General features: G+C 43.3%; 2 pseudogenes; one reads left to right on the top strand and one right to left on the bottom strand.

Moving 5' to 3' along the window:
- The window catches only part of LOC147427878 (uncharacterized), a 55,472-nt pseudogene extending 36,516 nt beyond the window's left edge, over nucleotides 1-18,956 (bottom strand).
- Nucleotides 18,957-19,017: 61 nt separating this feature from the next.
- LOC147427877 (uncharacterized) lies at nucleotides 19,018-19,548 on the top strand (annotated as a pseudogene).
- Nucleotides 19,549-26,264: the final 6,716 nt, after the last annotated feature.

The following is a 26,264-nucleotide window of genomic DNA, read 5'->3' as shown; positions in this document are numbered from 1 at the left end:
ATAGGAAGAGCCTTCTTGGAAGCGGGAATTTTGTTCGCACAACCTGATGAGACTTTGAGTCACCTCGGTGAAGACTGAGTATCAGAAGGCTGGAAATGTGGAGAAGTGATGGCATACCTCGCTGGGCCCGCTCCCGGCCGTCAAATTTACCGACCGTCATGTTTGAAATTCAAATTAAAGCGAACTCCCATCACATTTGCATAACATTTACCATTATGCATCGCTAATATTTTGTTTATTTTTTTGAAAAGGCTCTCAACCTCAAGTTGGAATGAGCAAGCCTACGATAGGTTCAAAGTGCCCATGTGTTGCATGCCAGCTCAAGCTTCTTCGTGTCACTGCAGTCCACAAGGTGTCCAAGGCTCATTTTTGCGAATACACAAAGTTCAAATAATAAATGAAAAGAAAGGACTTGGCAACATCACCACTCTGAAAAGCTATAGATTGTGAGATCAATGACCACGCGTGTTTTTTGCTGATAGAGGCCATGGGCATAGTTCAATCCTGGAGGTTCAAGTCGTTCAAGCTAGTGGGAGGTCTGAGAAAGAAACCAATGGTGCTCCTTGAATCACTTATCGCCTTGTTAGAAGACTAACCCTGCACAGACCCTAGTTTCACACAATCTGAAACTTGTCTTAGAAGCATGCTTTCGTCTTTCAACTACAAGAGTATCATGTGGCCTTGGACTCTAGAATTCGAGAGTATGTCCTAGACTTTCGACACTTCACTCTAGAGTGCTTATACAATGGGCCTTAATCTCAAGTTTGAGGTAGAAGATTGATATTTTATTTTCACAACAATTTGGTTCTAAACACCATGAGGATTGAAATGTGGATTTTTGTCATCAATAAAAATGTCTACACTGTGTAGAATCTAATCCCCATGACTCTATATTGTAACACTTCTTCATTTTTATTTGTTAGCATGACAAGGATAGCGACATGGTTGAATACCATGTACATACTCAACCTAGAGTTTGGGCTTGAAGTTGTTTTCTGACACAATGTCTACTCCTAGAGAGTCATACTTGAGGACGAAGGTTTACAAGTAGTCATTTCTGAACAAGTTTGTAGTTATGAGACTCAAAAGCTTAACTTCACATGTGATTTTTCTAGTCCATGCAAACCACTAAAAGCATCATACAAACACAATGAGCATCCTAAAACATTGTTTACCTCTCCTCAAGAAATAGTCTAGAACAAAAAGAATTATCCCATTTTTGTGTATTTTTCCCATAATTCTTAAATATGTGTTAGATCGAGAATGGTAAGGTTAGCTATTTCACTTTGGCCATCCGTTTGTGGATGATAGGCCGAAGAGAAGTTTAGCCTTGTCCCAAAATTCTCAAGGAGACCCTTCCAGAAATTAGTGGTCATTCTAGGATCTCTATCCGACACTATGGACATTGGCAAGCCATGGTACTTGAAAATTTGTGAAATGAAGAGGGTTGCCATTTGATGGGCTTTGATAGTCTTTTTGACAGGTATAAAATGAGCTTGTTTACTGAACCTGTCTACTATCTTCCATATTCCCGTATTCCCATGGATAGACTTAGGCAATCCAAAGATAAAATCCATGGATATGCTCTCCCATGGTGAATTAGGGATTGGCAAGGGTTGAAGCAATCAAAGTTGCTTCCCTCTATCAAATTTTGTCTTTTGGCATACCACACATTTAGAAACATACTCTTGTATGTTCACTTTCATGGTAGGCCAATAGAAATATGTTTCAATTCCCTTTAAGGTAGACTGAATCCCTCTATGCCCCGCATAAGGTGGAGCATGAGATTCATACATTACTTTCTCACGTAGTGAGTTAGTAACACATAGTCTATTGCCATAGAGAAGATAACTATCTTGTAAAGTAAATGGTTCTTCTTTCTTCCCTAATGCAAGGGCTGAAGTCACATCTCTAAAACCGGGATCAATAGCGTACTCATCTATCATTGAAGATAGATCATTGTGAGTTGCTATGGAAACCGCATTCACTCTCGACCGTCTTGAGAGTGCATCAGCTACTTGATTATGCTTGCCATCAATGTGAGCAATATGAAAATGAAATTGCGAAAGGAAATTTGCCCACCTCATTTGTTTGTCGGAGAGCTTGGTCTGCGTCATGAAGTACTTAAGACTTTGTTGATCCGTTCGCAGAACGAAAGGAGTCCCCAATAAATAGTGCTTCCATGAGTCTAAGGCATGTAGAACTGCAAGGAGTTCCTTTTCATATATGCCTAGAGCTTGCTCAACAGGGTCGAGCCTTCGACTTTCATAGCCTATGGAGTGCCCTTCTTGAAGCAAAATAGCTCCAAGGAAATCACCACAAGCATCACATTGGACCTCAAATGGTTTTGAGAGATCCAGTAGTGTAAGCACACGTTGAGAGATAAGCTTTTTGAAAGCATTGTTCTCCTTAGCAGACCATGTGTACCTAACACTTTTCTTTGTTAGGTCATGTAATGGTCCCGCAATTTGTGAGAACTTTTTTATGAAGCGTCTATAGTATGCACACATACCTATAAAGCTTCTTAGTTCATGAAGATTCCTTGGTTTAGGCTATCCTTTTATTACCTCTAACTTTGATGGATCCATTTGGATGCCATCTTGAGAGATAATGTGACCTAAATACTAAATCTCTTGCAAGAAAAATTCACTTTTCTTTCGATTAACATAAAGTTTATTCTCTCTTAAAACTTAAAATATTACATGGAGGTGTTGCTTGTGTTCGCCTAATGAATTAGAGTAGATGATAATATCGTCAAAGAACACTCCAATGAAGGTTCGATGAGGCCTGAACAGCTTCTCCATCAAGCGGTTGAATGTGGCTGGTGCATTGGTCAAGCCAAAAGGCATGACAATGTATTCGTAAAGACCAAATGTGGTGTGAAATGCGGTCTTTACAATGTCTTGATCAACTATCCTTATTTGATGATAGCCACTTTTTAGGTCAATCCTACTGAAGTAGGTCGATCCTTGTAGCTTATCAAATAGGTCTTCTACCCGTGGAACGGGAAACCTATTCTTGATAGTGATCCTATTTAGTGCTCTATAGTCGACACACATGCGATATGTGCCGTCTTTCTTTTTCACTAATAGCACAGGTGAGCAAAATGGAGATGAGCTAGGCCTAACCATGCCCTTCTCAACTAACTCATGCACTTGCCGCATAATTTCCTCTTCTTGAGCTTGAGAAACTCTATAAGGAGGTTTGTTAGGCGGTGAACTTCCTGGAAGAAGTTCAATTGCATGGTCATCATTACCTCGTTTAGGGGTAGCTCACAAGGGATGTCGTCAATAAAAGCATCTTGAAACCCCTTGAGAAAATTGGATAACTCTAATTCCTTTTGGTTGCTTTTATTTTCTTTTGCTAAAGCATTAGGTTCATTTTGAGAATCTTTAACAAAAATCATGTACACGGAAATAGAGCTCTTTATTGACTTGTTGAAAGCTGGTGTATGTACAATGGGGATAGTGTTACCCATTTCCTTAGCATCTATATACATGTCTTTTCCACTGAACTTAAAGGAGATTCTCCTTTTAGGGAATTTAACATTGGCAGCCAGGCGATCAAACCATGGTGCCCCTAGGATTACATCCTCATGCTTGAGAGGAGAGAGAAAGAAGTCCTCTTTGTCCACATAGCCGGCCATGAAGCCTCAATTTCCCAATTAAGGGAGTGACTGAATCTTCTTGCCCTTTGAAAGCACTGTCTGCGGGTAGGACATCTCCCATCTCGTAGGCTTGTATGCCTAGCTTGGTGGCCAACTCTATAGATATAAAATTATGAGTAGAACCAGGGTCAAAGAGAATAAAAGCATCATGTTCTCTTACCTTTCCCCAAGCATGGCAAAGAGGAGATCCTTTGTGGTGAGTTTGGTGAGTCTCCTCCTCTTGGATTTCAACCAAGGTAGCTCTAGGAGGATCTTGGCAGTTGCTCTTTTGGGGACAAGTGCGGTACGCATGCCCTTGTTCGCTGCACTTGAAACACCGGTTATCCTTGCGATAACGCTCAAGCTCTTCAGGAGAGAGTTTGTTTTTACCTTTTGTAAACTCCCTTCTCTTTAGCTTTGTTGGAGTTGCCCTTAGGAGACTTTTGGACATTGTTGTTCCCCTTAGGCTCGTTGGAACCCTTGTTTTCCGTGGGCTTATTATTTCTTTTAGCCCCCGTTTGGAAATTGATTCGAGAGGCCACCATAGTATGGTGTATTACCGCCGATATGGTACGTGGCCTTTGGGAGTTGACATACTCCGCCATTTCTTCGGTTAAGCCCGCACAAAATTGTTTCTTTTTCTCTCCAAAATCCAACTTTTTGAAGACAGTGGATTTGAGTTGTAGGTCCCAAAACTTGTCTACATATTTGTGGATGGATTCATAGGGAGAGAGCTTTAAGCTTCGCCATTCGGTGAGTACTTTGTCTTTGGCATCGGTGACAAAAACTGCTTCATAATGGAAGCTCTTAAAGCTTTCCATGTTCGCGGAGCTTCACCGTTGGCTCATAGGCTAGACCACCATTGCCTGGTGGACTTTTGAAAGTGCATAGCTACATGGCGTAGCTTAGAGGACTCCGTGAAGCCCTCATCTCCAAACGCCGCATCAAACTGTTTGGATAAAGGCCAAGACTTTGTCCGTAGCACCAAAGGTGCCATCATAGGTAAGGAAAGAGATGCTCTTCCCTCCCTCTTTGAACTTCTTGAGCTTGGACGACCTCTTCCACGCGGCATAGGATTTCCTATGGCCTCTTCTTTTTGATGGTTCAAAGATTGCACCATCACTTTCTTCAGAAGGTGAAGAATTTGAGGAAGGTGGAGAAGAGGGTGACCTCTTTCTCACCTTTTTCTTGTCTTGATCTTCGTCGCCTTCACCATCACTTTCACAAGAGGAAGAGGATGAAGAAGATGGAGAAGAGGCTGTCCTCTTTCTCACCTTTTTCTTCTCTTGCTTTTTATCATCCCTCTTTGAATTATGGTGTGGAGAAGGGTGCGATGGTCTTCTCCGCTTTGGTGGTGATGGAGAGTGCTTAGCCCGCCGTCTTCGTGGAGCCATCTCCGCTGAGGTGGCGGGAGACTCACTTCTTTCTCGTTCCTTCGGTGGAGGCTCTTGAGTTCTCCTTTGAGAAGGAGATGCATCATCAAGAAGTAAATTGTTGAGCCCTTCGTATGGATTCTCCTCTTCTTCCCGAATCGGAGAGAGAACTCTTTTGGAAGTCTCACAAGGAGGCCTCCTAGGTGTTCTCTCGTCATGGTGGTGTGCTTGGAGAATCCTATGAGCACGGAGCTGCCGTTGCACTTCACTTTGGAGAGATGGATTGCCCATGGCTTGTTGAAGCCTAGAAACAAGAAAGTTAACAAGCATCGGAGCATCATTAGTAGCTTGCTCATTAGCAAAATCAAAGTTATCAACATTAATTTCACTCTCTTTACTATTGTCAGCCATTCTAACAACTTTTAGGTGTAAAGTTTTTAGGTGTACTTTGGAACTTCAAGCCCTAGTTTCAACTCCTCTTTACCCCTTTAGAAAAAGCACTCAAGCTACTGTACTCGTGGCTCCAATACCATTAATTGCAAGGAATAGAAGAGAGGGTCGTTCAACACCAAAACAGCACCGGCTCCTGTCAAGCTTCTAATAGCTCAATAGTGGTTAATCCGTAGGCAAGCCCCGTAGGAATCCACTATTAAGACCATAGATCTCGATGGTGATGCCCCGTTAACTGCACGAAGACAGGCACACTCAAAGGCTGAAAAATCCCTATTCTACTTGCTCACATGCAATTAATAATACCAACCATTTATAGCTAGCTTGAGGACCTCCCTTCTTGAGCAAGAAAAGAGAAACCTTGTGCTCTGATACCAATGTAACATTTAATGGCCTAACAACTTGTGTGTAGCGGAAATCACTTATCAAAAGACCCCTATATCACGTGCGTTCAAGAGGTAATTAATAATACCCCAATATACATACTATACTTACATTGTGAGCCTATTTAAAAAACCCCCACCCCCCTCTGTATGTATACATTTTTATACATTTTGGTCTTTTAATAATCCTCTCCGGTTAACTCACGTGATATCATACACATTCTAGAAAGTGACCGCCCCGGGGGTGGAGAGAGCAACAAAAATCATAACACCTAGTTAGAAAGCATGAACAACACTTTCAAAAGAGAGAGAAATTAATCTATTGACAACAATTGAGGACCGGATTTGCATGGAGCCGGTCCCCCCTCCAAAAGGCTTTGTATTATGGTTTCTCCCATCAAGAGAGACATTCTACAATACAATTCTTTGTGTTCCTTCAAGACTAGCTAGTGCAATGAAGATGAAAGCTTCATGCACTAACCGAAATACTTAGCAAACACAACATCAATTATCCCCGGTCTCAGACCCAAGACCTCACACACCTTCGAAGATGGTGAGAGCTAGCAGGGTATGAGAGTAGATTGAGAGGAAGAAGGAGTATCTTACGAGAAAGATGTACATCTCCTCACATTAATCACTCATATTAGCATAGCTTAGCTTAGTAATTAGCATGGTAGAGGACATGAGCATGCATTGAAGCTTGGCTCTTGGTTGGATTTGCATCACAAAGCCAAGAGTTGTTTGTGTAGGCCTCCCTTCTCACAAGCTTGGAGTAGGTGGTAAGCTTTCCATTAAAGCTTGAGAAGGAGAGAGAGTCTTCTTTACTGCACACATGAGATTGTGTGAGTGTGTGTGTGTTAATGCCTTGCAAAAATCAGCCCCCCCTCTCTCCTGGGCGACCCCTCTTGCTATTTGCTCTTGCTGACCTCTCATTGGATCTCCCTAGGGCTAGCCAATGACAATTAAGCAGCATAAGTGATAGCCTTCTGACATGTTTCCCCCTTTACCCTTTTGTGAGAGCTTTAGGTAATTTAATAATTCAACTAAACTCTCATTGGAACCCTTTGCCTCTTGGCCAATAGGAATCAAGCAAGCCATTGGGTTGTTGAATGCTCATTGGACCCCTTGGGAGACTGTCCAATAGTCTTCTAGAGGACTTAATTCTCATTGGTTCTTTTATTAAGTGTTTTTAAATTAATTAAACTAGATTTAATCTAGCCTAATTCTCATTGGTCCACCTCCAAGGCCATCCAATAGGAATTGGGTACACCTTGTGGGCATCTGGCCTAGGGAGCTGACATGTGTCCCTCATTCCCTTTGTGTAAAGGGAGCTTGTGTGTGTGTGTGTGTGTGTGTGTGTGGCTTTCTCTCTCATCCACTACATGCAAGGCTCTCCCCCTCCTAAGTAGGGATTGCAAAGACTTTTTTGTACACACACAAAGCATCCAATTCCCCTATGGTTGACCTTTGAACACAACCTTTGAATTTTGGAACCTTAGCATTTTGGAAGTCTTTATGGGCTGAACCTTAGGGTCTTTTTAGCCCATTGTTGCACATGGATATTTTGCAGATGGCCCCCCCTTTGGATCCCTATTTTCCCTCCTTTGGATCCCTACTATGGCCGTTCTACTAGCTGAACCAATATTCTAGCTTTTTATCCCTGGCACTTCGCCATATTAAATGATCAGTTTAACATGAGAAAATCATTTAGGAGAATTAGATATTGATTATTATGACATAAAGAAACCTCCCATAAAACATGTATCCATAGCATCGCATAAAATAGCAAGACCCTGCCATTTGCCTCCACCTGCTGCATAGCCAAGAAAACCTTATCCTGACCATCTGTAAACGGCACCAAGGCCCCCTTCTCATACTCAAGAACATGACCTATTAGAGCTACAACCTGTTCTTCAAACACTTCATCACCTGCAAGGTTGGTGGCACCTTCCTCTTTGCATGGAACCTCGCTCTCATAGGATGCACCTGTATCAGCTTCCATAGAGTCACTTGCCGGAGCTAACTCTCCATGGACACACACAAACTCTGAAACTATACCGTGCACCTCGACATGCCCCTCAAGGCAAGGTTTCCCCACCCCTTGCATAGACAAATCACTTTGACCTACCACAGCTTCTGCTTCCATCTCTTGCAACTCATTCTCAAACACCTGTTCTTCAACTAGGTCTGATGCACGATCAAGCCATACCTCTTCCTCCAATAGGGACTCACCATCACACGACATTTGATAGGGCTGCTCGATTGACAGATTCGCACAAGGTGAAACACTATACTTCTCTTCGACCTTTAGCTGGCTGGCAGGCAACTCGCGTACACTGTTCTCCACTTCATTCACATAAAAAATATCATAGGTCTCATACCTGGAAGACCCGGATTCTGTCTCCCACATGCTATCTGTGTCCAAATTGCTGCTGGAGCTATGCGAACTGCCGGATTCCTCTTTTGAACTTGTCGATTCTTGGACCACTGCTGCCTTCCTCATTGACGGCTCTGGAACTGGCACCTCTTCTTGAAAATCTTTTACAACCTCACTCTCTTGAGGAAGCAAACTGGGTGGCACTCTGAATATGCCTCTCTGCACCTATTGAGCCCTGGTTGGCACTTCTTCTAGCTCTTTTACCCTGGCATCATCTTCACGTGCTTTGATCACATTCATATCAACAAAAAAAGGAGCTTTTACCTCATGATGCTCTTCAATCTGTTTGGGCCTAGGTCCACTTGCTACCATAACTTCCGACGGTAGCAATCCTGCTTCCATCTTCTTCTTCATCTTTCGACTCTTCGCTTTGGCAATTCTAACGGCTTCATCATAAGTGCTTGGATCTTCATAATTGACTCTCTCACGAACATAGGCATGCAAGCATGATAGAAACCTTTCGAGCTTCAAATATCCCGCATTGGTTGCTTGGGTAGCAGCCGCCAAATCCCCCCAATAAGCTTCAAATTTATCAACAAAAGCATCAAAATTTTCACTTACTGTTGAAGATGATGAAACAGGAAACAGAAGGAAGACAGCAACTCAGAGTAGGAAGAAGATGGAGAAGGAGAAGACACAGAGCTTGTGTACGAGATCTCTGTAGTCTCTCTCTCTGTATTGGAATAATAATGTATATACAAACTCAGAGCTACAAAGCTTATATGAAACCCTAAGAGATAAGGTGTCCTTTCACACCGGATGTCCAGGGGGAAAAACCCAGTGGGAGAAAAGTGCCCCTGGTGAAGCGCGTATACACACTAACACTACTACATGTCTACAAATCCCCCCTGTAGTGATAGTGTGAATCCGTACAAGGTAGCAGATCATCATGTGTATGAGAGTAAGCCCAAAGCTTTTCGGAAAGCTTCAAACTTTTCTCGTGATAACGCCTTCGTAAATAGATCTGCAATGTTATCCTGTGTAGGACAGTAAGTTTGTGTGATCTCCAGAAGACACAGAGCTTGTGTACGAGATCTCTGTAGTCTCTCTCTCTGTATTGGAATAATAATGTATATACAAATTCAGAGCTACAAAGCTTATATGAAACCCTAAGAGATAAGGTGTCCTTTCACACTGGATGTCCAGGGGGAAAAACCCAGTGGGAGAAAAGTGCCCCTGGTGAAGCGCGTATACACACTTACACTACTACATGTCTACAAATCCCCCCTGTAGTGATAGTGTGAATCCGTACAAGGTAGCAGATCATCATGTGTATGAGAGTAAGCCCAAAGCTTTTCGGAAAGCTTCAAACTTTTCTCGTGATAACGCCTTCGTAAATAGATCTGCAATGTTATCCTGTGTAGGACAGTAAGTTAGTGTGATCTCCCCTGCATGTAGCCTTTCCCTGACATAGTGGTAGTGAACCTCTATGTGCTTTGTTCTTGCATGAAATACTGGATTCGTTGCAACTACCATAGCACTCTGACTGTCAGTGAAAATGGTAGTGGGTGCCTGTTGACACTCACAAAGATCTGCCAATAACCTGCGTATCCATACACAATCAACTGTTGCCGTGAAAGCTGCCCTGTACTCAGCTTCACAAGTTGATGTAGCCACTGTGGGTTGCTTCTTGCTTAGCCAAGATATACATGCATTTCCCAAGAAAAAACAATTGCCACTTGTGGAATGTCGTGTGTCAAAATCACCAGCCCAATCTGAATCGCTGTAACCAAGAAGCTGCATAGAACTGTGCTTTCCATACATATCCCCCCTTGGAAAGAACATGGCAAGATTAGGGGTACCTGAAAGGTAACGAAGTATGCGCTTCACAGCCTGCCAATGATGCATACCTGGGCTGTGCATAAATCTGCTTGCTTGTGAAACCCCAAATTGAATGTCTGGACGAGTGTTGCCTGCCAAATATATCAAGCAACCAACTGCTGCTACATAAGTATGTACATCAAAAGGTTCTCCAGCATCGTGCATGCTCAACTTTGATCCAGTTTCTACGGGTGTAGAGATTGGTTTACAATTTTGCATACCAAACTTGTCCAAAATTTTATGCAAATATTTTGCCTGCAACATGTATATGCCATCCTCTGATTGCACAAACTGAATACCCAAGTAATAATGTAGCAAACCAAGATCAGACATCTCAAAGGTTTTTCTCAAAGCATCTTTAAACGCTTCAATTTCATTTGCATTATTGCCTGTAAGAAGCATATCATCCACATAAAGTGTTAGCATAATGAGAACTCCATCTCTCTTTTTGACATACAAAGTACTTTCTGTTGGACTATTATGAAATCCCTGGCCAATCAAATAAGTATGTATCTTCTCATACCATGCTCTTGGAGCCTGTTTGAGACCATACAAAGCTTTACGCAATCTACATACCTTTTTCTCTTGACCTTTTACAACAAAACCACTTGGTTGACTTACATAAACTTCTTCCTGCAAATCACCATTCAGAAAAGCAGTTTTGATATCCAACTGATGCACTTTCCAACCATGATGAGCAGCAATTGCAACTAGTGATCTAACTGTGGACGCACGAGAAGTAGGAGCAAAGGTTTCATCATAATCTATGCCTTTCTGTTGCGCATAGCCTTTTGCCACAAGCCTTGATTTGTACGTGTCAACAGTACCATCTTGTTTCCTTTTTACCTTAAAAACCCACTTTGTACCAATAGGCTTTTTACCTGTAGGCAAGTCCACTAGATCCCATGTATGATTCTTATGAATAGAATCAATTTCTTGCTGCATAGCATCTTTCCACTGAACACACTCTAAAGCTTGTTCAAATGAATCAGGCTCATCTGCATCAAAAAGAGTGCTAAAGCAAGCCAAATCTACTTGCTCTGTGCCAAAAGTAGTACCAGCACGTGTTTTTCGTGGCAACGGTGCATCCAAACTTTCTATCCTGCAAAGTTTTCTGAACCCATTTAGGCAAGGTTCTTCTTCCTGAACTCTAAAGCTTGTTCAAATGAATCAGGCTCATCTGCATCAAAAAGAGTGCTAAAGCAAGCCAAATCTACTTGCTCTGTGCCAAAAGTAGTACCAGCACGTGTTTTTCGTGGCAACGGTGCATCCAACTTTCTATCCTGCAAAGTTTTCTGAACCCATTTAGGCAAGGTTCTTTCTTCCCTGAGAACTTCTTGCTCTTCACGCACAATTTCCTCTACATCATGAGGTGTCACATGCTGATCAAAAGATTGATCAAGATTATCAACCTGTTGTGATTCTTGATTCTCCACAAAAGAAGGAAGCAAACCTTCAAATACATCATGTGTCTGCATATGAGGTACATCAAAAGCAACCATAGGTTGAGCAGTAGTTTCTGTAAAAATTACATCACGACTTTCAAAAATCTTGTTTGTAGCAGGATTGTAAAGTCTATAACCTTTACTTCCACTACTGTACCGCACAAATATACATTTGATTGCCTTATCATCAAGCTTCCCACGTAACTGCTGAGGGATGTGAGCATAAGCAAGACAACCAAAAACACGAAGATAACTGACTGAAGGTTTTCTGTCATACCAAGCTTCATATGCAGTAATGGTCTTCAAGGCACGAGTAGGACACCTGTTCAAAATATGTGTTGCACAAGCAACTGCCTCCATCCATAGCTTATGAGGCAAACTCTTAGCCTTGAGCATACATCTAGCCGTCTCCATTAAAGACCTGTTCTTCCTTTCTGCAACACCATTCTGTTGTGGTGTGTATGGCATAGTGCATTGGTGTTTAATGCCTTTCTTTCCCAAAAAATCCTTAAATGCACCTGACATGTATTCACCTCCTCGATCGGTACGAAGAGTCTGTACTTTGCAACCTGTTTCATTTTCAACCATGGCGACATAATGTTGAAAAACTGCAAACACATCTGACTTTGCTTTGAGTGGATACACCCAACAAAACCTGGAAAAGTCATCAATGAAGGTCACAAAATAAAGGCTATTTCCTATAGATGGTGTCCTCATAGGACCACATACATCACTGTGTACAAGCTGCAACTTTCGTGTCGCTCTAACTGAACCATCCTGCGAAAATACAAATCTGTGCATCTTTCCAAGAACGCAACCTTCACATACATGTCTTGGTGGCATCTCCAATAAAGACAAATCATGCACCATATTATGACGTTGTAAAGTCATCAAACTGCCATAACCAACATGCCCAAATCTAGCATGCCACAACTCAGCATCCTGCATGGCCTGAGTCTTTGTTTCTGCAATACATACCTGAATCTGCTTTTCATAACGATCTAGCACAAATAGTCCATTTTCCAGCGTACCTGTAGTGATAAGAGAATAACCATTCTCTCGATCTCGTACAACACATCTGTCATCCTCAAAAATGACCCGAAGACCATTTTTTGCAAGAGAGGATACAGACAACAAATTCTTCTTGATCCCTGGAACATATAAGACATCTGGCAAGCATAAATCTGAACCATCTGAAATGGTAATCAAAATCTTACCAACGCCTTTGATTGGATAAGAAGCATTATTTGCACACACTACAAGAGGTTGTGTGCTCTTGTGACGCTGTTAGCGACGGAAATACACTGGGTTTTTATAACCCCCGGCGTCGCTAAAACCGTCGCTACGAGAGCGTCGCTATGTGCGTCGCTATATAGCGACGCCCATAGAGACGCCCATAGCGACGCTTATAGCGACGCACATAGCGACGTTTACATAGAAGACTATAGCGACGCTCATAGCGACGCTACAGAGCCATAAATAGCGACGCTTATAGCGACGCCCGAGAGAATTTTTTTTTGGTGGCAAGACATTGAATGCCCTTCCACCCATCAACCATATTGTACTTGATTCACTTTTTTAAAAAAGTGCAAGGATAGATAATAGACCCAAAATAGTCACCCACAAGACGCATTGTTTGCAAAATTGACAATTGTACACATCATAGACAAAATGAATTGATTGGTAAATGTAATAATGACAATTGTACAACATCATAGACATAAAGAATTGATTGGCAAAAGGAACTGCGGTGACAAATGTAATAATATACATGGTTCAAAAAGACGTATAAAATTCGTCTCATGATACATAAGCTATGAGAAACCCTAAACTAATGCTATCTAGCTACGGCTAAACTGACGTCGTCTATTCAGACGTCTCATCAGGTCCAAGCGGCGTATCTATCGGATTCTGCAAAAAAAGACAATAAGACAGCTTTCAGTAAGTATAAACATATAACGACATTTATAAAACAATACAAAAAATAAAAAAGAGTAAACCCTAATACTAACCATGCCGCCGCGAGAACTGAGAATGTCCATCAGGGCGTTTAAGCCCTTCCTGCCTGCGTACTCGCGCTCGTACGGTGTGGGATCACCACCTGTCATCGACCACTGTCAAAACATACAAAGATTTCATTATGTTAGAATTAAAAAACTCATAAACCCTAAACTATCGAACATAAAGAGCAATGCGAAAACACTTACAAAATCGGCCTCAAATGATGCCCATCCACCGCTCCCCAAGTGGTGCGAGCTCCCTGCCTCTACTTGCGCTCTGGCTGCATCCTTTTGTTGCTTCCACTTGTCGGGATTCTCGCGCGCTGCTTTCTTCGCATTCTTCCAATCTTCTTTGGCCAGCCAATCTGGCCTGTTCCACCCATTCTTGATTGCTTTTTGCACTTCGGAACGCTTGTGTTTGCAGTATTCGCGCATTCGAATCTTCATCAGGTCTTCATTGAAGCGCTTATCCCGTGTTGGAATGGGAAACTCATCATGAAGTATGCTGATGACTCTGTTTTTTAAATCACTTGGTACTTCACTCCATTTGTTTAGTATGTAGTGTCTAAACAGCTGAGAGCAAAGACCACGCATGCGCGAGATCACCTTCTTGCCGTCCTGATCCATGATGATGCAGCCGCTGATGTCGACGGAGTAAGGCAAGCCCTCTGGCCGGTGACGCGTGAACCTGGGTGTCCCGACAGGGGTCTCTAGCGGCGTGTCGATGGGGGTACGGACGTCAGGTGTCTCCACCGGCGTCTGGGGCCCGAAGCAAGGAGTGTCGAGTGGGGTGGCTCCTGGCGGAGTAGGTAGAGGTGTGTAGCTTCTAGGAACAGTCAGCCGTGCAAAACCTGGCGTAGATGGCGATGTTGTGGCTGGTGTGGGGGCGGGCAAAGAAGGGGAGGGTAAAGAGCCTCGTCGAACACGAGGCGGTGTGGAGGCATCGGTGGCGGAATCCCCACAACAACCGCCACCGCCACCACTAGAGCGCCGGCGTCTAAACGAGTGTGAAGCTCGTCTCGTCGCCGCCGAAGCTTCGGAGCGCGCCGAATGCTCCGAAAGAGAGGGAGATGCGGATGGAGTAGGAACGCGCGATGATGCGCCAGAGCGATGACGCTCCACGTACCACTGTCTGTGCTGCGGTGACAAAGAAGAAAGAAACTCCTCATCATCCATACCTGCATTAAACACACGAATATTTAAACTTAATATTGAATGAATAGAGTAGACAATGACGCAAAGACCATTAAATACAATGACGTAATGACGCATATAAATACAATGACGCAATGAATTGAGTGATAGAAGAGGCAAGTCGAAAACTCAGAATTTTCAATCAAAAGATGTGAGCGCGAGTAGAAAAGAGCGTTATACACCATGGAAGGTACTTAGAGAGCCAGAGCTTTTACAACACGAAGCAAAATTGTTCAAATACAATATTTGTGGCTTTAAGAGATCTCTCTCTCATCCTCGCATAACTCAGCATAACTTCCTATATCTATATAAAGCTCTCCGTTTAAACACATATCCTCTGTTTCATTTTGTAGCTCCTCTGCATGCACCCCATATAGAGTAGTAGCATCTAAATCTAAATCTAATATAATATAAATCTAAATCTAACGTAAATATATTATGTTATATTAAAAACAAAGAACTAAACTAACAGGGATTTCACATAACTCGGCAAGAGTTGGCATTCTCATCACTAAAGATGTGAGAGTTAACTTCCGGCAGTGACGCTGCCTCATCTCCATCCACATCTGACGACAGCAATTGGCCCTTTAGACCGTTCTTTCTCTTGTTACTAACTTTGAAGTTGCTGTTGAATGACTAGAGGTTGTCTAGATGGTCATTGTGTCGGGGATGTAGTGACTCTTGCCGCCCTGAAGATCCACCTTCTTCCCTAGCTATCTTCTGAAGACATTTCACCAGTACTTTTGGATCGACGGAGCCCACCATGAGTGAAGGCAGCAATACCCTATATTCCATTGAGGGCTTTCTTCACCCGCTTCATGCAGGCATCGCAGTCTATGGAGACCTAAATCTAATCTAATATAACGTAAATCTAAATCTAGCGTAAATAAACGTAAATCTAGTTAAAAATAAACCTAAATCTAATTTGATGTAAGTCTACATATAACCTAATCTTTAACGTCTTTTAAGATAGTTTCCTACGACGTTATAACTCTCTTCTTCTTGTGTGTGTGCGCGTGTGTGGATGTGTGTGCCAATAAAAAAAGATAAATAGTATAACCTTTCTATCACCCATGCCAAGTATGATAGATTGATTATGCCATTTCCCTCTTGAATAATAGGTCTTGAGTTCAACTCCTCGTCGGCTAGATCTTTAGTTCTTTTAATTTTAATTAGTTTCCTACGACGTTAAATTAGTTTCTCTCTCTTTCTCTCTCAATGTGTGTGCGTTTTTTTGGATTGTATGCATGTTTTCTCTCTCTTTTCCTCTCTCAATGTGTGCGTTTTTTGTTTATGCATGTTCTCTCTCTCTTTTCCTCTCTCAATGCGTGCGTTTTTTGTTTATGCATGCTCTCTCTCTCTTTTTCTCTCTCAATGTGTGTGTGCATTCTTTGTTTATGTATGTGTGTGTGCGTTTTTGTTTTTGTTTGTACTCTCTCTCTCTCTCTCTCTCAAAAACACTATGTGTGTGTGTGTATGTGTGTGTGAGAGAGAGAGAGAGAGGGAGAGAGAAAGAGGGGAAGGGAACATGAGAATGAGGAGAGGGAAGGAGCATACATGGCTCTCCTTCCTCTCCTCGTGTGTGTGTGTGTGTGTGTGGAGAAGAAAAAGAGAGAGAGAGAGAGAGGGAGAGAGAGAAAGAGGGGAAGGGAACATGAGAATGAGGAGATGGAAGGAGCATACCTGGCTCTCCTTCCTCTCCTCGTGTGTGTGTGTGTGTGTGTGTGTGGAGAAGAAAAAGAGAGAGAGAGAGAGAGAGAGGGAGAGAGAGAAAGAGGGGAAGGGAACATGAGAATGGGGAGAGGGAAGGAGCATACCTGGCTCTCCTTCCTCTCCTCGTGTGTGTGTGTGTGTGTGTGGAGAAGAAAAAGAGAGAGAGAGAGAGAGAGAGAGAGAGAGAGAGAGAGAGAGGGAGAGCATTACCTGCTCCTTGCTTGAGGGCGCCGAAAAACTCAGATCTGAGATCTGAGTTTTTGGGCGCGCTCGGTTAATTTTTTAGCCCAGCCGGCGTCGCTATGAGCGTCGCTAATTTCTTTGTAAATTTGCGACGCTCATAGCGACACCGGAAATATTTTTTTTGAGCGTCGCTGTGTGAGCGTCGCTAATATAAATAGCCTCTTGTAGTGACATGTCACCTTCTTTCCTGCTGGAGCTGCATCCAATGAACAAAACAAATCCTTCCTTGAAGTAATATACCTGGATGCACCACTATCAAAGTACCAAATCATTTGTGTCTTGTCAACACTGTAAGCAGAAAAATCTGAACATACTACAAAAGCATAAGAATCCTGCACAAAGTTTGCAGACTCTTCTTTAGCTGTAGAAGAATCACCAGAAGCTGAAACAACCAAACTTGACTCTTTCTTCTTTTCTTTAGCAATTCGCTTTTTACACTCACTAATGTAGTGACCAGGTTTCTTGCAGTAGTGACATTTACCTTTCTTCTTGGACTTGTCGAAATCACCTTTAGACTTCTCTGAAGACTGTCCTGCACTAGACTTGGAGTGATGAGCACTCTCTTTACCCCTGTTTTTGTTCTGTACAACAAGAGCACGATCCATACCATCCACCTGTAAAGACTTGTTCTTACGTGATTGATCCTCCTGCTATAGCAAAGCCACTAACTCTTCAAAATGAAGAGGGTCAGGATTAGCTCGCAAAGACAGAGTCAAAGAAGTCTGAAAAGTCAAATAATATGGTGGTAGTGAATTGAGTGTTTTGGAAACCAAGTCCTTCTCTGGAATCACTTCATCAATGCTAAGCAATTGCTCTTTAAGATCCCTGATTTTTGTAAGATGCTCGACAATATCGTCACCTTCGTCCATCTGTATTTTGTCAAGTTGTTTCTTCAAAAACTCTATTCTGGCAGCATTTCTTCCTCCAAACATAGCTTGCAGAGTGTTCCAAGCATCCTCAAAAGTTCTGCAACATCTGATATGTGGTGTGATTGTCCTCTTTATGGTTAAGGCAATCACAGCCATAGCCTGTGCATCTTTAGTATCCCATCTCTTTTGCTCTGGAGTGACTTGTGAGGGTCCTGCACCAACAACTGCACCACGACCAGGCGTGGCAGGTGCAATGCTACCTGGACGAACTTCTTTCCTAGATACATAATCCCACAATTCTTTACCAACCAAAAAATTTTTGGCCATAAAAGACCAAAGAGAATAGTTGGTACCATCCAATTTGTCTTCGGATGTAAACGCACCAAAAATCTCTTTCTCCGTAGATTGAGCCATACTGTAGATGCACACAAGAGAGCAAAAGAACCTCCAAGAGATTCACAAATCTCCTCTCCAATCCAAGCAAAACTCTACACAAAATCTCAGCACAAAGCTAAGACAAGCTACTTCCCAAAAGAACTGTTTACCTGAAGAAAATCTGTCAAAAAGCACACCCTCTTGATCTAAACGCCTCCGAAAAGTAACTTCTGCTACGCTGCTCAGAACAAAATTCTGAGGGCTCGAACGGCTTCGAAAGGGGGGTAAAACCGCAGGTCACCTGATCAGAATACTCCCGGAACGTCGAGGATGCTCCCACGAGCAAATTTTCCGAAAACTGCCTGAAAACTGTGATTGCGCGCGCGGACGCGAAAACGCAAGTAGAGGCTCTGGAAATCACCTCGCTCTGATACCAATTGTTGAAGATGATGAAACAGGAAACAGAAGGAAGACAACAACTCAGAGTAGGAAGAAGATGGAGAAGGAGAAGACACAGAGCTTGTGTACGAAATCTCTGTAGTCTCTCTCTCTGTATTGGAATAATAATGTATATACAAACTCAGAGCTACAAAGCTTATATGAAACCCTAAGAGATAAGGTGTCCTTTCACACCGGATGTCCAGGGGAAAAAACCGAGTGGGAGAAAAGTGCCCCTGGTGAAGCGCGTATACACACTAACACTACTACATGTCTACACTTACATCATGTTGCAAACCTTTGATTTTCGCATCTGCTTCCGGAGCCGACACGACCTTTCTATACCTTTGTAGAAATTGCTCTCGAAATCCAATCCAATTCTGCTTGTGCAAATCTTCTAAGCCATCGAACCAAACTTTTGCTTTACCTTGCAGCACCAAAGGTAGAGTTCGGAGTTTTGCTTCATCACTTGGCATCTGCAATACAGTCAACATAAATAGCTCAAAATCGGCAATCCAATCATCAACATCTCCATCTCCTTTGAACAGTGGACCAAACTCTTGCTTCATCTTGACTCACAAACACCTTGTTAGGAAGCAATTAGTGGGTCCTCAGTGGGGGCACCACAAGATGGAACGGGGAAAGTGGGAAAACCACCAGCACATAAACTCAATGCCTCTATATAGCTCAGTGATCTCACAGCACCCCTATCCCCTAGCAAACACACATCCAGATACACAATTTGCAAACAACTAATGCCCACCAATCCCAAACCATACACAACCAGTCACCAAGTTTGTCAACAAAGCTTCCCTCTTGGATTCTAGAGAGCACCAACGATCACAAAGATGGTCTATGAATTCACGTACTCATGGTGTATACCCTATTGACATGCAGAGCATACATAGACAAGACAACACATAGATACCCACTACCATAAGACAAGAGAGCGGGGGAAAGAGAAAGGTGGGAAATAACAAAACATTTCTCTAAGATCGCGACTACTTTGATCCAAATGACAACCTTGAAATACAATGCTTTATATTCCCTTCTGTGTGAGTCCAAATGGATGACTTCCTTCTTGATTCTCACGGCACAGCCTACCAATGCACATATAAAAAACCTCTTCCCGTGCTCTCCTCTTCTCTTCCTTGCTTCTGATTTCTTGCAGCGCTTCTTTCATCCCACCTATCGGCCCGCTCCTCTCTTCTCTGCAATCAACCGGATGCCACCCCCGACTTACCCTCCTTCTCCTCAGTACCATGAATCAGGTGTAGTCCCAACCCACCTCTCAACTGCAGCCCCCAACTGTCTGCAGGTGGTTGCTCTTCAGCCCTCAGCCCATTGGCCGTCCTCCTCTATCCTGCCAACCCTTTGGCGGCCCCTCATGCACCTGCCTTTACAGCCACGCCAACACCGACTCTGGGCCCTCGGTGTCAACTCTCCACCTCATGCTGCTTCACCTGTAGCCCACCTTCTCCTTGTCATGCGCCCCAAGTGGTCCTTCTCCCCTCTACTGTCACGTTGTCCTGCCGTCCTCTCTCTGTACAGCAGTCACCCCGTGACCTTCACCTCCTTTGTGTACAAATCCTGCCTGCAGCCCCTCGCCTGCAGCGCTCCTTCTCACCACTCTTGGCTCCTGTAGATGGCTCCACCACACTTTCTGTGATATGGCCGCCCCTCTGCACAAGGCCTCCTGAAGCCCCCTTTGGCCAAATACTGCCGCCACCCGTGACCTTCACCTCCTTGTGTTTGTAGCCGGCCCTCGAGCGGCCCCCTGTCTGCAAACCTCTCCATTCTCATGCAAACCAACCATTTGGCTCCCCTTTCCTCATGCAGCGCTGCTCCACGAGCGGGCCACCCGTGGCGGCCCTCTTCCCTGTTCAACTGCTCGTCGACTGCAGCACGACAGAAGCTTTTTTTTTTGCCTTTGAATAGCTTAAAGCTATGCCTTTTAAAGCCTCGCTTGGCGACGGGTCCCACGCCATCAACTAGTGACGCTCATTGGTTGTTGAAAAACCGTCCTTCAACTTCTCCTCCTGCACACCCTTCTAAGCTTGAGCTCCACCCTCTCATAAAAAATGCGACTAGATTCGCGTCGCGTTGCCAATGATTAGAAGCAAGCCCGAGGCTCACTTCTTGTGCCGCCAACCTCATGATCATAAACTCTTATCCATGCATCTTCAAGCATCATCAAAATTCGGACCTTGTCCAAGCGGGGCAAGCACTCAACATACACAGCATGGTACTATCCCGTGTAAGAGACTTTAAGAGACCCGAGCGGCTGAGCTTGAATATCACCTTTGACATGTCAAAAGACACATTTTACATACCCATTCTGGTGATACATGTTGTACCTTGCATCAAGCAACCTCTCAAGCATCGTACCATCTTCTTGCGAACCTTCATGCCTGGGCTTCCTGCACTTCCCTAGGTCGACACAGTTTGGCTGTACCAACGGCTCTCTCTGCTTGGGCTTGGGCTTGGGCCAGGCACTCATTGCAGTCACGCCTATCTAGAGGACACTCGGATGCAAATTACTCCCCATCCAAGCCAGCCTCGAAGATAGCCCGTTTAGCTGTTGCGGCAGCATCTGTTCTCTCTCGCTCCCCATGAGGATCGTCTCATGGAACGTGCAGGGACTTGGTGGGCCCCAGGTCCAGCGTCAACAGGGCCGACTGCATCAAGAGCTTCAGTGTTGACCAAGGCAAGTGGGGAAGGGAGATGTCCAGTGGACCAAAAAGGTGGCCAAGCGCCTGGGCAGTAGTGGGAATTGAAAAAGAGCGCCCCCTCTCTCCCCCAACACCCACAAGCCCTCATTAGCAAGGCAAGGAGGCTTCATTTGCTCCTTTGATACACCCTTAGGGGGTACACACTCCCCCCCTTATAACATCCAATTTCCACTTGCTCCCCCCCCATGTCAGATTGCTACATTGCCACTTGGCACCATCCTTCCACCTCCCCACTTAAGCCAATTAATTTTATGTTTTGCTCCCCACACCGAGCAATCTTGGCGGAGGCGTGGCGGGTGACTCCAAGCACCGAATGCGACGCTGTAAAGCCCGGCTCGGAGCTTATCACTTTGGCTATTTACAAAAATCCTCGGCCACATCTTTTCTAATTAAATCTATCAAATCAGCCCACTTGCCTTTCCTCACATGCATCTTGCACCCACTTTCTAAGTAAGGAACCGCCCACTTCCAATGCATGTAACTTATGATGTATGAGTCCGATTCACTGGCTATCAAGCATGATTGAAAGTACTCATTGAAAACTACCTTTTAAGACTTCAACCAACCCAAAACTCTTGCAAAGGACTAAGCAAAACCAAGCCTTTATACATAATTTTTACAAGAGCACTCTGAAAACTCAAAGCATTATGTACATCTATGTACTAGAAGCTAGTGAGCAAGCTTTTTAGCATGGATTAGTGACTTTATCTTCATCCAAAAAATGCATAACATAGCTTACCAACCCCCCCTAGCCTGCTTGATCATTCATGACAAGCAGAGGTATCTAGGGTTAACAACTGTTGCATCTCATCCAAAAAATTCATAACATAGCTTACCAACCCCCCCTAGCCTACTTGATCATTCATGACAAGCAGAGGTATCTAGGGTTAACAACTGTTGCATCTCATCCCCAGAAACCTCATCCATATTTTCAGATGTTTCCAAATTGTCTCCTTCTATTGACAGCATTTCATCAGTCACAATTGTCATCAAACGTACCATATATTTCTTCAATCTATAACCATTGACACGATATTTATGTTGTGCACCATTCAAGTTTGCCAACTGATATGTTCCATTTTCAAACTTGTTTACAACAATAAAAGGACCTTTCCATTTGGTTTGAAATTTCTTCTGAAAGGCATTGTCCAATTTACTATTGTATCGCAACACCAAATCACCCTTCTCAATTTTTTTATCTTCCACGTACTTATTGGATTTTAGCTGAGCCTTCCTTGACACTTTCTTATAGTATCTCAAAGCTAAAACTCTATCCAATAACCTTTTCTACCATGCATTTGTTTGCTCCTCATATTCCAATGACAATAACTTGAGAGCAAGAATTTCCACTTCAATTGGCAATAAAGCTTCCTTGCCGTAAACCAAGTGGCACGGGGAAAATCCTCTGCTCGTTTTGATAGTAGTTCTATAGGCCCATAATGCAAAAGACACCTCTGAATCCCAAGTCTTCCCATGTATCTGAGTCGTCTTTGTCAAGATCTTTACCAACTCTCCATTGGACCTTTCATTAAGACCATTGTATTGTGGATAATAGGGAGAACTGTACCTATGCTGTATATTGAGCTCTCCGCATAAGAAATCAAACAGCTCTCCTCTAAATCTTGGTCCTCTACCCAAAATTAGCTCTAGTGGCACACCAAATTTCCAAATATGTACTCATAAACAAATTTTCCCATCTCCTTACTAGTAATCTGTTTGACAGCTTTGGCTTCTGCCCATCGTGAAAAATAATCCACTGCGGTCAAGATGTAAGCATTTCTTTTGCTAGTCATAGGTAACTAGTCATAGGTAAGGGTCTAATAGCATCGAGACCCCATTTCTCAAACACATCAAAAGCTAGCATTATCTTTTGCAATTTCAGGTTTCAAAATTCTCTTTCCCATTCTTTGACAAGGCAAACACGACTTGCACCAATGATTAACATCTTGTTGAATACTCGACCACCTTCTTGCAAGACCTTATGCAACATGATCTTCATAGAAAAATGGTCTCCACAAAATCCTCATGGTTTTCTTCTAGGATTTTGTAAATTTCCTCTTTCCAAGGCACATGACACAAAACCAAATCACCTCCTTTCATGTAAAGCACATCATCAAGAATTTTGTATTTCCTGCTTTTCTTATGAACGCATACTTTTTTGAAGATGGTAAACCTTCAGGTAGAGCACTTGCCAATAGAAAATCCACTTCCTTTGATAAGGTTTCCCTCCCATGATATAGAGGGGCATTTGCCTTTACCACAAACACACAAGTGATCATCTCTTGGGCAGCATCATGAGCTTCTTTATTTAGAGACCACTCGATATGTTGCAAACTCCATGCTTCAAGCTTTTTGAGCAACGCTTTCACTTTGAAGCATAAATTTTTCAGTTTAGGGTTCTTATTGTTCCACACTCCCAACACTTGCTTCACAACCAACAAAGCATCTCCTTTGATTTGCAAGCGTCTAATTCCCAATTGTAAGCAAATATGCAAACCACCTTAAAGAGCCATGTATTTTGCTTCATTGTTACTTTTGGCATCAAGTTCCAGTACTTGCTTCCTCATAAGCTTTTCTTGTGCATCATAAATAACAAGGCCTCTTGAAGCAGCATCATGACTTCATCGATAAGAACCATCAAAATATAATAGTGAAGCATTAGAGATGGCAAGAGTCTCGACTTCCTTCTTTTGCACCATCTCTTCTTTAACCAAAACTAGAGTATCCTTATAAGTGAGAAGATCTGCCAGGGTAGCCCGAGTACTTTCCTCCACCAAAAAGGTGAACTGAAACTCCTGAAGCTCAATAACCCATTTCATCACTATTTTTTATATATTTGAATTATTGAACAGTTAGAGAAGCAATGAATAATTGGTGAGAAAAGTGAATGACTTTTGCAGGAAGTAGTGTCTGAATCGTCTGCAAGCATAAACCATATTGTTCATCACCTATTCAATTTCCAAAAAATCTATTCCATGAGGAGTCTTCACTCTGTTAGCATAATGAACAGGCTTCATATACTGAGATTCGTTTCCCCTTTGCAATAACATAGCCCCAATAGCATTATCTACCATTGATGGGTTAACATAAAACTCCTTTTCCCAATCAAGAGCGTGCATAATGGGAAGCGTACTCAAAACCTCTTTAACTCTGTCAAAAACCTTGTCACAGTCATGAGACCATACCAAGAGATCATTCTTGACTGTTTGCTGCAATGGATATAATAGCTACGATGCCAAGGGTATGAAGCGAGACAGATATTTAACTTTTTGTATGAAAGTGGCCTACTGTTTGGTATCTTTTGGAGATGACAGTAACAGCAAAGCCTCCACTTTCTCTGGATCTTCTTCAATCTCATTTTCTAAAATAACATGCCCAAGAAGCTTCACTTGTGGCTGTGTGTTAACCCTCACGGCTCACGGACACCCTATCACCTACGACAGACGTTGTACTATTTACTTGGTAGAGTCACGTACCGAGCTTGTTAGTCCAATAGGAATGGTTAAGAGTGATCTCCAATGAGAGGCGCACTCTAAAACTGGAACGTATAACGTTTGGGTAAGATTGGCTAAGTATGGGCGTCCAAATGTGAATGGGCGAACCCATATAAAAGTCAACTAAACCTAAAATTCACTCATTCTCTCATTTGTACAATTGAAGAGTACTCTTGTGTAAAGTGTGAGCTTTGTCCTAAGGTGTGAGTCAAGGAGAGGAGAGTGGATTTATCCCACATAGTGTGGAGCAAGGTTGTAGAGCTACTTAAAGCTCATCTCTTGAATCAATAAACAACTCATTTTGCACTACATGCTTGTCTATGGTGAGCTTGTGCTAAGCTAAGTCAATACTCAAGATTGTGTTTATGAGTCCAATCTAATCTATCTTGGAACCTAATTCACTTGAGTGATAACCTTGCTTACACACACTCACACACTTGCACCATGTTTCTCTTTCATCCACCATAGCTAGCACGATCCAAATCCTAACATTTGGTATCAAAGCTATGGTGTGCTAGCTAGGATTTTCATTATGCATTAGTGTGTGTTAATCATTAGCATCTCCATTAGATCGATTTTCACTTCATTATCACGGCCCATTAACATTCTTCATGATTAGTTGCATCTCACTAATTAGGCCTTAATCTAGTTATGTGCGGGCATGTCCTTGGCACACCCAAGAGGCCACTACCCTCCATGGCTAGATAGGTTTGATTAGAAAGAAGATTAGCATCCAATTTTTTGCGTTCCTAAGCCACTTTTGTGTCAATTTTCTAGTGATTTGCACCTTCAATTAATCTTCCCGATCTTGCACTTATCAAGATTCAATCATCCCATCTTGAAGCCTTCCTTGCAAGCTTCGCATAGATCTTTCAAGCTTTGCAAACCGAGCCCGAGAACCCCGTTAGACTCACCCTCAAAATTGCCTATATTTAGGTGTGTGTGTGTGTGGAAGCCTGCCGACTTGAGCTTAATACTCACCCTCAAAATTGCCTATATTTAGGTGTGTGTGTGTGGAAGCCTGCCGACTTGAGCTTAATACTCTACTTTTAGGAGCTCCATCACAAGTAATCAGGTGGGCCTTGTTGGCTAGTGCACCACTAAAAGGGGCGTTTGCTTGTGGGGTCCAAGGTTCAACTTGGCTCAACTTGAATCGGGCAAGGCCGGCGGACCTGAAAAGGCGCATCAAAACCAACTTTTTGGAGCTGGTGGGTCCGCAAGAGATCAGTCACGCGCAAAATATTTTTGACGCCTGCCCAAAAGGTGCCTGTGCGAACTAGCTGCGCTGGTGCCCCCGCCTGCCCGATCTCCTGCGCCGCCCGACCTGACCCCGCCTGCCCGCTGACCCACAAAAGGCTTCCCACGCTGCCCTCGGCCTCTTTCTCGGCTCCATTAAGCAGGCCATCCCACAGCGCTGCCTCAAGGGCTTTGAGCTCACCCTAAGCAACGGGTCCCGCACTACTCCCGGCCACAAAAGCCCCGAAAGACCTTCTCCTTCAAGGGGGCAGTCCCACAGCCTGTTGTTGAGCACTCCAAAAGACTCTTTTAAACCCCCCTTCCCACGCTGCTCCTTCCCTCAAGGCAAGTGCCTTCAAAGCCTCCAAGAGCCCTTTTTTTAAGAGCCTATTCTCGTGAGCAGACCATTCAAAAC

This window comes from Adiantum capillus-veneris, chromosome 23 (assembly GCF_014529385.1).
Source record: "Adiantum capillus-veneris isolate H3 chromosome 23, ASM1452938v2, whole genome shotgun sequence".
Lineage (NCBI taxonomy): Eukaryota > Viridiplantae > Streptophyta > Polypodiopsida > Polypodiales > Pteridaceae > Adiantum > Adiantum capillus-veneris.
The sequence above is the reverse complement of the archived record's forward strand: the minus strand, read 5'-3'. Positions and strand labels throughout refer to the sequence as shown.